The sequence below is a fragment of the Physeter macrocephalus genome, chromosome 19, assembly GCF_002837175.3.
Source record: "Physeter macrocephalus isolate SW-GA chromosome 19, ASM283717v5, whole genome shotgun sequence".
Lineage (NCBI taxonomy): Eukaryota > Metazoa > Chordata > Mammalia > Artiodactyla > Physeteridae > Physeter > Physeter macrocephalus.
In genome coordinates this window covers 62,019,158-62,031,453 of record NC_041232.1, presented here as the reverse complement: position 1 = coordinate 62,031,453, position 12,296 = coordinate 62,019,158, and the positions used below count along the sequence as shown (strand labels likewise).

The window sequence follows — 12,296 nt, the reverse complement described above, 5'->3', positions numbered from 1 at the left end:
GAAAATGTTCTATGTCCTGTCTTGCGGCTTCCAGGCGTCCTCAGCCCCTCACCCGTGGACCTCGTGTATTCTGGCCTCTGTGCCGTCATTCTGTAGCCTCACTCACCATCCTCTAAGGGCCTTATTTCCTCAAGTCCTGCTCCCACTGGGATGGCTCACTGGCACCCCAACTGGAAGGGATCCTTCCCTCAGCACGGCTCACACTGCATTGCTTTACTAGCAGCCGGCTTCCCTGCTCGGCTGGGAGCTCTTGAAGGACAGGACAGGGTCCCTGCCACACGGCAGCACTGAGGGCCTGCTTGCTCATGAGCTGACTCCTGGACCAGGTTACCTGCCAAGAGGGTGCCAAGGAGAAGGAGGGGCGGTGACTGGGACCTCTGTTTCTACTGGTCTTCCTTCACTTGTGTCATCTATCATGCTCCCAGTGTTTAACTTTTGTTTTGCTTTTTCCCTTCTCCTAGACTCTGTGTCGGTTTACAGTTTCTTTAGGGATAAACCAGCCAACCTGGGGTGGTGGCGTGTCTCCGAGGACTTGATGCATTTAGGGACTGTTCTCTTAGGGAGCCACCTCCTTGGGACCTCAGGATACCAGAAAGGGGGAGTCTCTCCCATGTCCTAAGCTCTGCTTCGTCTCCTCCCTCCCTCTCCAATCACCGCCCCCTCCCCCCGGCCCGCATCTCTGTGCCCTAATATGCAGGTGGTGATGAGGCCATGATTTCTCTTGGGAAAAGGAGCGTCAGTTATTGATTAAAAAAAAAAATTTCATGCCTGGGGCTCATGGACAACCAATTAGTCCATAATTCCTCAAACCACAAAGTCCCTCCTCATTTTTATAAGCCCCTCCTTTCAAATAGGCTAAGCTGTGGTGACTTTCTTTTCAGGCTCCATTGGTGGAGCAGTTTACCCAGGTCTCAGCAGGGTAAACATGGGCATGGGTCTGATCCCAGGCAGAGGGGAAGAGTGGGACTCATTTATCACCTAGATCATGAGGGAGGTGGCCGAGATTGGGGCAGGAATCCTAGGCTGAGTTACAAGAAATTCTACGAGATCCACGGATGTGTTCAGGGTGGGGTGGGGTCCAACGGTGTTCTGAAGCTGTGTGACAATACTGAGTATATGTGCTGGGGCATTTTCCTGGGGATTGGGCAGTGGTTTTCATCAGTTGCTTTTTCTTTTTTTGCGGTACGCGGGCCTCTCACTGCCGTGGCCTCTCCCGTTGCGGAGCACAGGCTCCGGACGCGCAGGCTCAGCGGCCATGGCTCACGGGCCCAGCCGCTCCGCGGCATGTGGGATCCTCCCGGACCGGGCCACGAACCCGCGTGCCCTGCATCGGCAGGCGGACTCTCAACCACTGCGCCACCAGGGAAGCCCCATCAGTTTCTTTAAGAGGTCTGTGGCCCCTAAGAAGTTAAGAAGGCTGGCCTGGATTCTCTCTCTTGAGGTCCCTTCTGCTTCAGGCTTCTGCACTTTTGAAATAAGAAGCTGTCTCAGGAGCCCCAGGAAGGGAGATATAGGCGGCGGCTAATTTCCTGGGGCCACCTGGTGGTGCTGGGGTGCATAGCACCCTTTGGGCAATAGGAAAAAGCCTGGGCCGTCTTCCTGCTGGACAAGTCCTAGGAAAGGGTCCAGAAGGAGGTTTTGGAATCTGGGGGCAGCTGCCTTCTCCCTCAAAGGACTGAGAACAGTGCTGGCCCAAAGCTGGAAGGGAAGGGCTGGGTGGCCGGATCACCTCCTCTCCACCCACTCTGCACTCAGCTTCCTCTGAGCCCCCTTGGGAGACATCTTGGGAGTCCAGAGTCGGGAACCAAGTGAGCCTGGGACTGGTCTGGGTGGAGAGTATGCCAAGAGTGGCCTTGGGTGGGAAGGGAGGAGCTTCCTGCTTAAGTGGGGATAGAAGGGCTGAGGAACTCTGGCCAGGCTTGAGAATAAAGGCTGAGCTTTGCGTCTTTCAGAGGACTTCACTTGAACCAACTCTTTCACTCCACTCTATCCTGAGAGGCAGGCACTGTTTATATCCACTCCACAGGCGAGGAAACTGAGGTCCAGAGGGTGACATGATTTGCCAAAGACCACACAGACAGCTGTGGAGCTAGCCTCCCCACTGGAGACAAGCACCTCTGCTTTCCCAGCCTCCCTGTGGCCCAGCTCAGCAGCCCAGCTGTCCTTCCTCAGCCTGGAAGCTGGCTGCTTTAGGACAATCCAAAGCAGGGCATAATACTCTGTGTGGTAGGACAACCCTACAACACGGTATAAAACAACAGGGTTTATCACCCCAGGTTGAATATACAACAGGAGCCAGGAAAGGCTTCATCCTTGGGTGGCAGATCCATGAAATGTCACTGAAGCTAAGTCAGGTTGAAGCTGGGAGGAAGGCATCACAGAGCCGTCTGCCTCCTCAACTTAGAGGTCACTTCCTTTGGCCGGGGTCCCTTATCTCCACTGAGTCCAGAAAGCTTCTTCCATCTTCTCTTCTCATGCACAGAGCTCACATCATCATTGCATTGGACATTCTCTATTGCACTTGCCCTTTTGCTTGTCTGCAGCCCTTTCAGGCTCTCAGCATCTGAGGGTGGGACCGTGTTGGTCCTGTGACACTATGATACCATGCTGGTATCCCTAGCCGTTAGTCCATGGTCTGGCACACGGGAGGTGTTACCAAAAGAATGTATTAAATGAGGAAGTGACTCAATCATATAGTATCACATAGGATTGTGGGGAAGTTTCTTACCTGGACAAAAATTCTGAGATGACCACAGTGGAGCTGACATCTGTCAGGGTCCCTCAAATGGCAAAAAGGAGCAAGGTCTTGGTCTTGCCTTAAGTCCCTGGCATGAGTAGTTCTCTTGGCTGCAATGGTCATTAGCAGTTCTGTGCCTCTGTCAGGCTGTTCAGTGGAGACTTGACCTTGTAGGATGCTACAAGTTGGTGTTTAGTGAAGTTCATGGCAATCCCAGGGGAAGGCCTCTCTTCTCATGGTGCCATTGCTATACCTTTGCTTTGGGTCAAGAAAACAGTAAGCTCTCAGGTTTTCAGTACATTTTATTTTATTATTATTTTTTAATATGGAACGCTTCGCGAATTTGCGTGTCGTCCTTGCCCAGGGGCCACGCTAATCTTCTCTGTATCGTTCCAATTTTAGTATATGTGCTGCCGAAGCGAGCGCAGTGAATTTTGAATAGTTATTGGATTTTAAATTCATTTGAAAGTATACACATATGAACATATAAAAGATATTAAAAAAATAAAATGAATATATATCTACTGTGCAGTAAGGTTAAGAAATTGTTTGTACATATTGCACTTATTATTTTATTCAAAATATTATCAAATTTCCATTGTAATAACTTTGAAACTTCCTGTGCCTTCCTTCCAAATTCCTTTCCCATCTCCAGGGAAAATCTTAGGTTTATAGTTTCCTTTTTTCCTTTATAATTTATCACATATGTATGTATCAGAAATAATATATTATTTAGTTTAGAATGTTTCTGAAATTTATTTAAGTGGAATCATATTGCACACATTCTTTTATGACTTGATTTTTTTTTTTTTTTTTTTTTTTACTCAACATTTTTGTAGCTTTTGTCCGTGTTGGTAAATGCAGCTGTGGTATACTCATGTGCACCGTTGGATGATATTATGACCAAATCACAATATATTCATCCATTCTCCTTTCTCCTGAATAATAGTTTGATGGTATATATATTCATATATTTTTCATCCTTTTACTTTCAGCCTTTGTCTTTATGTTTTAGGAATGTCTCTTGTAGATAGCTTATAGCTAGATTATTTAAAAATTCAGTTATATGAACATTTTTAACTGGTAAGTTAATTAATTGATCCAGTTATGTTTGTTCTGATTACTGATAAATGTAGATTTATTTATATTATCTTATTTTGCATGTTCAATTCCCCAATTTTCTTCGTTTCTTTTTTCGTCTTTCTTGTTTTCTTGTGTACTGAGGACTCCCCTGCCCCCCACCAATATTTTGGAGTTACAAGTCTTAGTTCTACCATTCTAGTGGTTGCCCTAGAAACCTTGATAAGTGTACTTAATCTAATAAAATTAAAAGCTAATCGGTATCTTTACTCTCCTGTTCAAGGCCCAGAGATTTAACCCTAATCACTTCTTGTCTGACTTACTGTGGCAGACACATCCCAATGATCCATATTCTTGTATAATCCTCTCTTCTAGAGTATGAGTGGGACCTGTGACTTGCTTCTAATCCAAAGAATATGGCAAAGATGATGGCATGTCACTTCCATGGGTGTGTTTCTTTATATAGGACTCTGTCCTAGCAGCCTGAAGAGAAAGAACTTGCTGCCAGTCTTGAAGAAGCCAAAAACCATGTGTGTTCACATCTACAGATAGGGCAGTGTGTCAGGGAATGGTGGGAAAACTCTAAATGCTGAGAGACAGCAGGAAAATAGGGACCGCAGTTCTACAGCTTTGAGGAGGTGAATTCTGTTGACAACCCGAAGGAGCCCAGAAGCCCATTTTTCCCAGTCGAGCATATGATGAGGCTGCCTTCTCTGACACCTGGACTGCAGTCTTGTGAGACCCTGATCATAGGACCCAGTTACATGCCTGGACTCCTGACCCCTGGAAATTGTGAAATAATGAATGGGTGCTAAGTTGCTATGTTTGTGGTAATTTGTTACACTATACAGCAATAGAAAACAAATACATATGTATAATAATTTTTGCAATGTTTTACTTAAATTTGCTGGTAAAGCCACTTGAACCTGTTATTTCCTTTGTGTAAAAGTTCTAAATTATAGATTGAGTTATTACAATAGTCATAGGACTACTCAGATTTCCTATTTCTTCCTGAGTCAATTTTAGTAGTTGTATACTGCTAGGAATTTATTTCCTGTAAACTTTAAAATATATTGGCACAAAGTTTTTCAGTACGTTCTTTTGACCTTTTTCATATGGGTAGGATCTGTAGTGAGGTATTCATTCCTTATGTTGGTTATTTGTTCCTTCTCTCTTTTTTCTTAATTAGTCTCACCGAATGGTTATCAGTTTAATTTTTCTTTCTAAAGAACCAATTTTTAGCTGTATCATCTATACTGTATATGATTTTTATTAAATTAATTTCTGCTCTTTTATTATTAAACTCTAATTCTTGTTTTTGGATTTTCTTTGTTCTTTTCTAAATTTTTGAGATGGATTTTTCTTTAGCTTTTCTTCTTTTGGTGATAATATATGCATTTAAGCCTATTAAATTTCCCTCTGGTGTTTTAGCAGCATCCACCAAATTCTGGTGTTAAGCATTTTATTATTACTCAGTTAAAAATATTACCAAGTTTCCACTGTAATTATTTTCTTTGACTCATGGGTGTTTTAGAAATGTATTTTTTTAATTTCCATGCACATGGGGACTTTTCAGTTATATTTTTATTATTAATTCCTAGCTTAAGTTAATTGTGGTTAGAAACATACTCAGCATAATTTGGTTTTCTTTTAAAAATTGAGTTGTAATTTACATACAATAGTTTGATGAGTTTGGGCAAAAGTATACTCCCATATGACTAGTAATGCAATTAAGATATAGAACACTTCCATCACCTCAATGAAATCTTCATGCTCCTTTCCAGTCAATCCACCTCCATCCCGCTCCCCCTCTGCTCAAGGCCACTACTGTTTCAGTATCTATCACCAGTATCTAATTTGTTGTATAATTTTATATGAATGATGTCACATAGTACACATTCTTCTGCATCTGGCTTTTTTCACACAACATAACAGTTTTGAGATTCATCCATGCTATTATGTGTTTCTTCCGTTGGTATTGCTGAGTAATACGTCACTGTATACCACAGTTTTTCTATCCCTTTTCCTTTGATGGACATTTAGATTATTTCCAGTTTTTGGCTATTATGAATAGCAAAATGAAAATTCTTATGCAGGTCTTTTTGTAGATACATGTTTCTATTTCTCTTGGATATATAACCATGAATGGAGTCCCTTGTTCATAGTATAGGTGTATACTTAGCTTTATAAGAAACTGCTAAACTGTTTTCCAAAGTAGTTGCATCACTTTACAGGCTCACCAGATAGGTTGAAGAATTCCAGTGGCTACATGTTTTGTCCCATGTCAGTCTATTTAATTTTAGTTGTTCCGGAGTGGCTATACCATTTTACATCTCCACCAGCAAGGTATGAGAGATCCAGTATCTCTGCTGTCACTGTTACGTTAGCCATCCTGATAGGTGTGTGATGATAACTTATTGAGGTTTTAATTTTCATTTCCCTAACAGTTAATGATGTTGAACATCCTTTCGTGTGCTTATTTGCCACGCGTATGACCTCTTCAGTGAAATTTCCTCATTTTTTTGCCAATTTCTAATTGGATTTTTAAAAAATGTTGAGGTGTAATTGACATACATTATATTAGTTTCAGGTTTACCATATAATGATTTGATATTTGTATATATTATGAAATGATCACTCAGATAAGTTTAGTTAACGTCCATCACCATACATGGTTACATAATTATTTTCCCCTTGTGATGAGAAAGTTTAAGATCTACTCTCTTAGCGACTTTCAAATATGCAATACAATATTATTAACTATGGTTGCCGTGCTGTACATTACTTCCCCATGTTACCTATTTTATAACGGGAAGTTTGTATCTTTTGACTCCTTTCACCCATTTTTCCCACCCTAATGTTGAGTTTTGAGAGTTTTTGTACACCATTTGTTAGATATGTGGTTTGCAAATAATTTCTCCCAGCCTGACACATGTCTTTTCAGCCTCTTAACTGAGTCTTTCACATAGGAAAGGTTTTAATTTTGAAGTCCAATTTATCAACTTTTTTCTTTTACGAAACATGCTTTGATGTCATGTCTAAGAACTCTTCTCATAGTCCTAGGTCCTGAAGATCTTCTCCTATGTTTTCCTATAAGAGTTTTATATTTTACACCTAAGTCCACAGTCTATTTTTTAAAATAAATTAATTAATTTATTTATGGCTGTGTTGGGTATTTGTTGCTGCGCGCGGACTTTCTCTAGTTGCGGTGAGCGGAGGCTACTCTTCTTTGCAGCGTGCGGGCTTCTCATTGCGGTGGCTTCTCTTCTTGCGGAGCACGGGCTCTAGGCGTGCAGGCTTCAGTAGTTGTGGCACACGGGCTCAGTAGCTGTGGCTTGCGGGGTCTAGAGAGAAGGCTCAGCAGTTGTGGTGCACGGGCTTAGTTGCTTTGTGGCCACAATCCATTTAAAATTAATTTTTATATGAAGTATGAGGTTTAGTTTGAGGCTCTTTTTTGTTCGTGTGTGGCCTATGGCTGTCCAATTGCTCAAGCACCATTTGTTAAAAAGACCATCCTTCCTCCATTTGATTTGGCACATTTGTTAAAAATCAGTTGGGCATATTCGCGTGGGTCAATTTCTGGGTTCTCTGTTGTGTTCCATTGATCCGTGTGTCTATCCCTCCACAAATAGCACACTTTCTTGATTACTGTAGAAATACAGTAAACCTTACTTTGGCTAGAGTAATTACTCCCATTTTATTCTTCTTTTTAAAAATTGATTTAGCAATTCTAGGTCCTTTGCCTTTCCGTTTAAATTTTAGAATGTATGAAATAAAAACATAATATTTCACTTTAATTCTTGAAGGATACCTTCTGCTGGGTGTAGAATTCTAGGCTGGCAGCTGTTTCTTTCAACACTTAGAAGATATCTTCCCATAATCTTCTGGCTGCCATCTTTCTATCAAGAGGTCCTTCAAAGATAATCTCCCTCTTCTTTCTGGCTCCTTTTAAAGATTTTATCCTTGTTTTTGTTTTTCACCAGTTTTACTACGTGGCTTTAAATCGTTCATTGGCTTTTGAAAAATCTCAATCTTTTGAGATTTCAAATATTGCTTCTGCTTCATCCTCTTTTTTCTGGGATTCCACTTGCATGTGTGATTGGCATCCTCATTGTATCTCTTATTTCTCTTACACTCTTATGTGTATTCCATCCTTTTTGTCTCTCCATGATTCATTCTGATTAATTTTTCTGGTGTTTGTTTCCTTTTACTAATTCTTTTTTCACCTTTATCTTTATCAGCTGTTAAAGCCATCCATTGAATTCTTAATTTGGGTTATTTTACTTTTCATTTCTAGAATTTTTATTTTAAAAATTTAAAATATTTTTCAGTTTTTTTCTCCTGATGTCCTAAATCTTGTCTTTACCTTATTGTACAATAAAAGCATTCTTGTCTTTCCCACCATTTACTGGCAACTATGTTCTCTATCACATTGCACTTACACTGTTAATATTCTGAATATAAAGCATATTAAACATATATTTAGTATTTTACATTTCTGTTATTAGTTTTTGCTCATCATTCTAAAATTTTCAGGTATTTTGCAATCTTCACTTGACCCATTATTGTATAAGTAGGTCAGGAAGTCTGGAGAAAGGACCCTGACTCAAAGAACCATCACCTTTATTCTCTTCTGACACAAGCTCTGAAAAATAAGTTTAGCATGGCATCCAGGGATGGTGCAGTCATGGTGGGAAATCCATGAACTGTAAATTCAGCATTTAAAAGAAAGTTCCTGCCCATCAAGGAACTTATCATCTAACTTGGGGGACAAAAGGACGCAGATTAAATGACTAGTGGGGCATATTAAAAGTATGCAGCTGGAGGCTAATAATGAAACACAGGTTCTGTGTCTGATGTACTTTACTTTCTAGATGAAGACTCTAAGGGCTGCAATTGTTGTGAAAGGCCTTGTGTGCTCTTGCCAGGCCTAAGAAAACGGGTCCTACAATGAGTTATTTTCTTAAAGCTTTAATTAATTCTTTCATCCACTTGACAAATACCTTTGAACACAATATATACCAGGTGCTGAATTCTGTGCCTGCCCCATTGGTGGACAAGTTGGAACTTTACATTCCAGGCATAGTTTTTGGACCAGAGCAGGGAGGGGAGGGCGCCAGGCTGGGGAGGCCCTGCAGGGGAGCAGCCTAAGAGGAAAGAGCTGGGCCTGTGACCTGATGATGAGCTGCCATTTGACTTCCCAAAACACCTGGCCCTTTTTCGGGGGTGGGACCCTGGAAGTTCTGCCTGCTGAGGACATAGTACTAACAAAGGCCCTCACCCTGGCCTTCTGAATTTGGTGTGGGTCTTGGGGTGGGATTAAAGGATGGTGTGAGGAAGCCCACCACCTCTTCTCTCTGTGACGTGAACCAGATTGCGATTTTGAAGTGAGTGACTATCTTTTCATCTCTGAACCCCCAAAGCCTGGCACATAGTAGCTGTGCCATCTGTGTTAATCGCTGAAAGATGTTACCCCAAGAATTGTCTGCTTGAGTTCTCTACCTCCAGGTACCTGTCTTATCCCCACTTGAAGACGAGGTTGAAAGAAGTTTACTGACTTGCTCGTGGCTGCAGACCTTGCATTTCCTGAAGGCTGATTCAATGCTCTATCTCGTCCATTAAGTTCTCTGTCATAATTCCAGTTCATAACTGGGTTGACCTTTCCCTGAATTCTTACAACACTTAGCCTGAATTAATCATTTTATCATCTCAATAATAATAGCATCCACTTAAAAAGTCATTTACTGTCTTCCAAGCACTGTACTAAGTGCTTTCATCCTTCAGCTCAGTTCTTTACAACGTCCCTTTGAGAGAGAGACTTTTATTATTCCCGTTACAAAAGAGGAAGTTGGGGCTTACAGGAGTTAAACAGCATGCCCAGGGTAGCACAGCTAGTAAGTGCTGGAGCCAGGCTTTGAAGCCCTGATGTCTTACTCAGAAGCTTGCACTCAGAACCATCGCACTGTACTGCTTTTACTGCACTGTGTGTTAGGCTCGGTTCCCCACTGCGAGGCAGACACCTTCAGGTGCAGGGAGCATGGCTTAGCTGTTTGTTTATTTGTATGTCTTTGCTTCTCTTTTTGATCTTCTGCTCACCCCCGATGACCTGGCGTAATGCCTTTATGTGGTTGACTTTCCATGAAGACTAGTTGACTCCGAATTTTCGCTGTGGCACTGTCAGACAGCAGGCTGCCGCTAGGTGGTGCTACATTCCAGAGAGTGGACGGAGGCTGTGTCCAGTTCAGCTTGCAAGAGGCAAGCTTCCTGCAGCTCCTGAGTGGGAAAGTTCAGAAGTGGGGAGGCTGGAGCAGGTGAGAAGGGGGGACTCCACACCTGCTGAGGAGAGAAGGGAGGAGAGAGAATCCATCACGCTAGCTGGTGCCTGATGCTGCCTGCCAGGAAGCAGGCAGTCAGAAGAAGGGTTTCACCAGTGAGTGGGGTGGAAATGGGTCAGGGCCACAGGCTATCAGAAGAGCAGCGTATAGAGCTCTTAGTAGAGAGGGACTGCCCAGTCATGTTTTGGTGGAGAAACACGGTCAGTGCCCAGGACTGGGATGGCAGAGCTCAGATGTGGGCTGTACGGGTCAGGGAGGGCTTCCTGGAGGAGGAAGGTCCCAGTGGGCAGATGAGGTTTGATTCTGTGGAGCGGAGTGCCAGGCCTTGGTGCTTGGATGGTTCAGTTTAGCAGGAAGAAGCTAGGACCTCAGGAGACCCAAGTGCGACCTCGGATGACACTGTGGGTGGTGACTGTCTCTCTCCTGTCTCCTCTTCTGCAGGCAACCATACAGTGTACTGTCCACACCAGGACAAGTAAAAGGGAGTATTAGTAACCATTACCCTGGGACAACAGGGGGAAACTGGGACAGCTAGCAGGGCAAAGCAGGACCTGTGATCACCTATCATATCTGAAAATGAGTTTCCTTCGAAGGACCATCTTACTCTGAGTCATCTGATGTTTGGCTATAATGGAAGCATGAGGCTGGGACACAGAAATAAGGCCAGATGTCCTGGTTCTGTCACATTGTGAGATGCATAGAAGCTTTGGGTGGAGCTCACTCATTGATCCCTGGTTCCAATCCGTCCATCCATCCATCCATCCATCCATTGATCCCCGGACTATACAGATCCAATAAATCCATATGAAGCACCCCGGGTCCTGGTCCTTGGAGAGTTACACAGACACACCACTGTCCTCAGAGGAGAGGTACGGTTCCCTTTGCCTGGCCAGGGCTCTCTCGTGCACTGGTTGGGCCCTGTCCCCCTCCCTGATCCTTTCCAGCTCTGCCCCCGAGGAGCCCTGCCCTGTCCACATTCTCTCCCTTGGGCTCCTGGTACATGGAGTGGGCCTTCCCTGGGAGGATTTCTAGGGGGAACTTGGGAAAGCCCCCTATTCTGTCTGGCCCTGCCTCGCCCCCCCTTCCTCATCCCACCCCACCTTCTCCATCCTAACCCTCATGACAAATTATCCCACAGCTAAGTTAAATTGGCTGCTTCATCAAATGCCGTGATTGTAGGGTAAGGAAAGTACAGAGCTCATTAATTCAAATCCAGCCCCTCCCCCAGGCCTCATCCTTCCTCCCATCACTTATTTCTGGAGAAGGGACTTGGCCAGAGAACAGCTGCCTCTTTCCTTCAAGGACTTCTTGGGTGAGGGAGAAACTTGAGGGCAGAAGACAGTGTGGCTTGGACAGTCAGGACAGGGCATGAAACCTGCAGTCCTCACACCTCCTGGGATCCACCAGCAGAGGGCGCCACGGGGGAGAGCCGCCCCTTGCAGCTCAGGCCCAGTCCTGCAGGACTCCTGGGGGATGAAGAGGAAGCTTGGGGGAGGGTGCTTCCTCTCCAGGCCTTTCCTTGTGGAAGGAGGGGCAGATCGCTTCTGGAGACCCTTTCTGGAGCAGGGGAGGGAACAGCCCTGCCAAGACCCAGGGTCTCCCCCTGCGAACCCCAGAAGCCTTGCTCAGCATCAAGTGTTGTGTGTGGAAGGAAGGCGAGCTCCTCTGGATGCTGGGGTGACCTTGCCTTGACCTGATGGTGGGGATTCTGGTTTCAGCTAAACTGCAGGGTTGGCATCTCTAAGGGGAGGAGATTCAGGGAGACCTGTTCAAGATTCAAGAGAGGAAACTGGTTGGTTGGAAGATAATGTCCTTCTCCATTCAAGGGCCCACCTGTGGCCAGTGATAGGAGGGGCCTGGGGGAACTGTCCTTTCAGAGGGTCATGAAGAATTCATCAGGCTTTTGTGTCTGCCTGCCTGTGAGCTCCGAGCAGAGACAATAGTGGGGCTGGGGGGCCTTTGTCTCCATCCCTACAGAAGCAGTGTCAAATGTTGGCCACTTGTGAGTGGGGAACCCACCTCTCTTGGGAGTGGGGCAGTCCTGTAACTTGATGAGGGGCACCAAATTCAGGGCTAATTAGCTGGAAATTAAATTTTCCGTTTGACTTGTCCAGGCACCTGAAGTCGGGAGAGTCCATTGGGAG

At 44.3% G+C, this 12,296-nt stretch overlaps 1 non-coding gene across 1 annotated transcript; it reads right to left on the bottom strand.

Annotated features, from left to right (window-relative positions):
• Nucleotides 1-3,056: 3,056 nt before the first annotated feature.
• Nucleotides 3,057-3,163, bottom strand: LOC112067152 (U6 spliceosomal RNA). Its single transcript, XR_002893115.1, has one exon. It is a non-coding gene; the product is annotated as a U6 spliceosomal RNA (small nuclear RNA).
• Between the last annotated feature and the right edge of the window lie 9,133 nt (nt 3,164-12,296).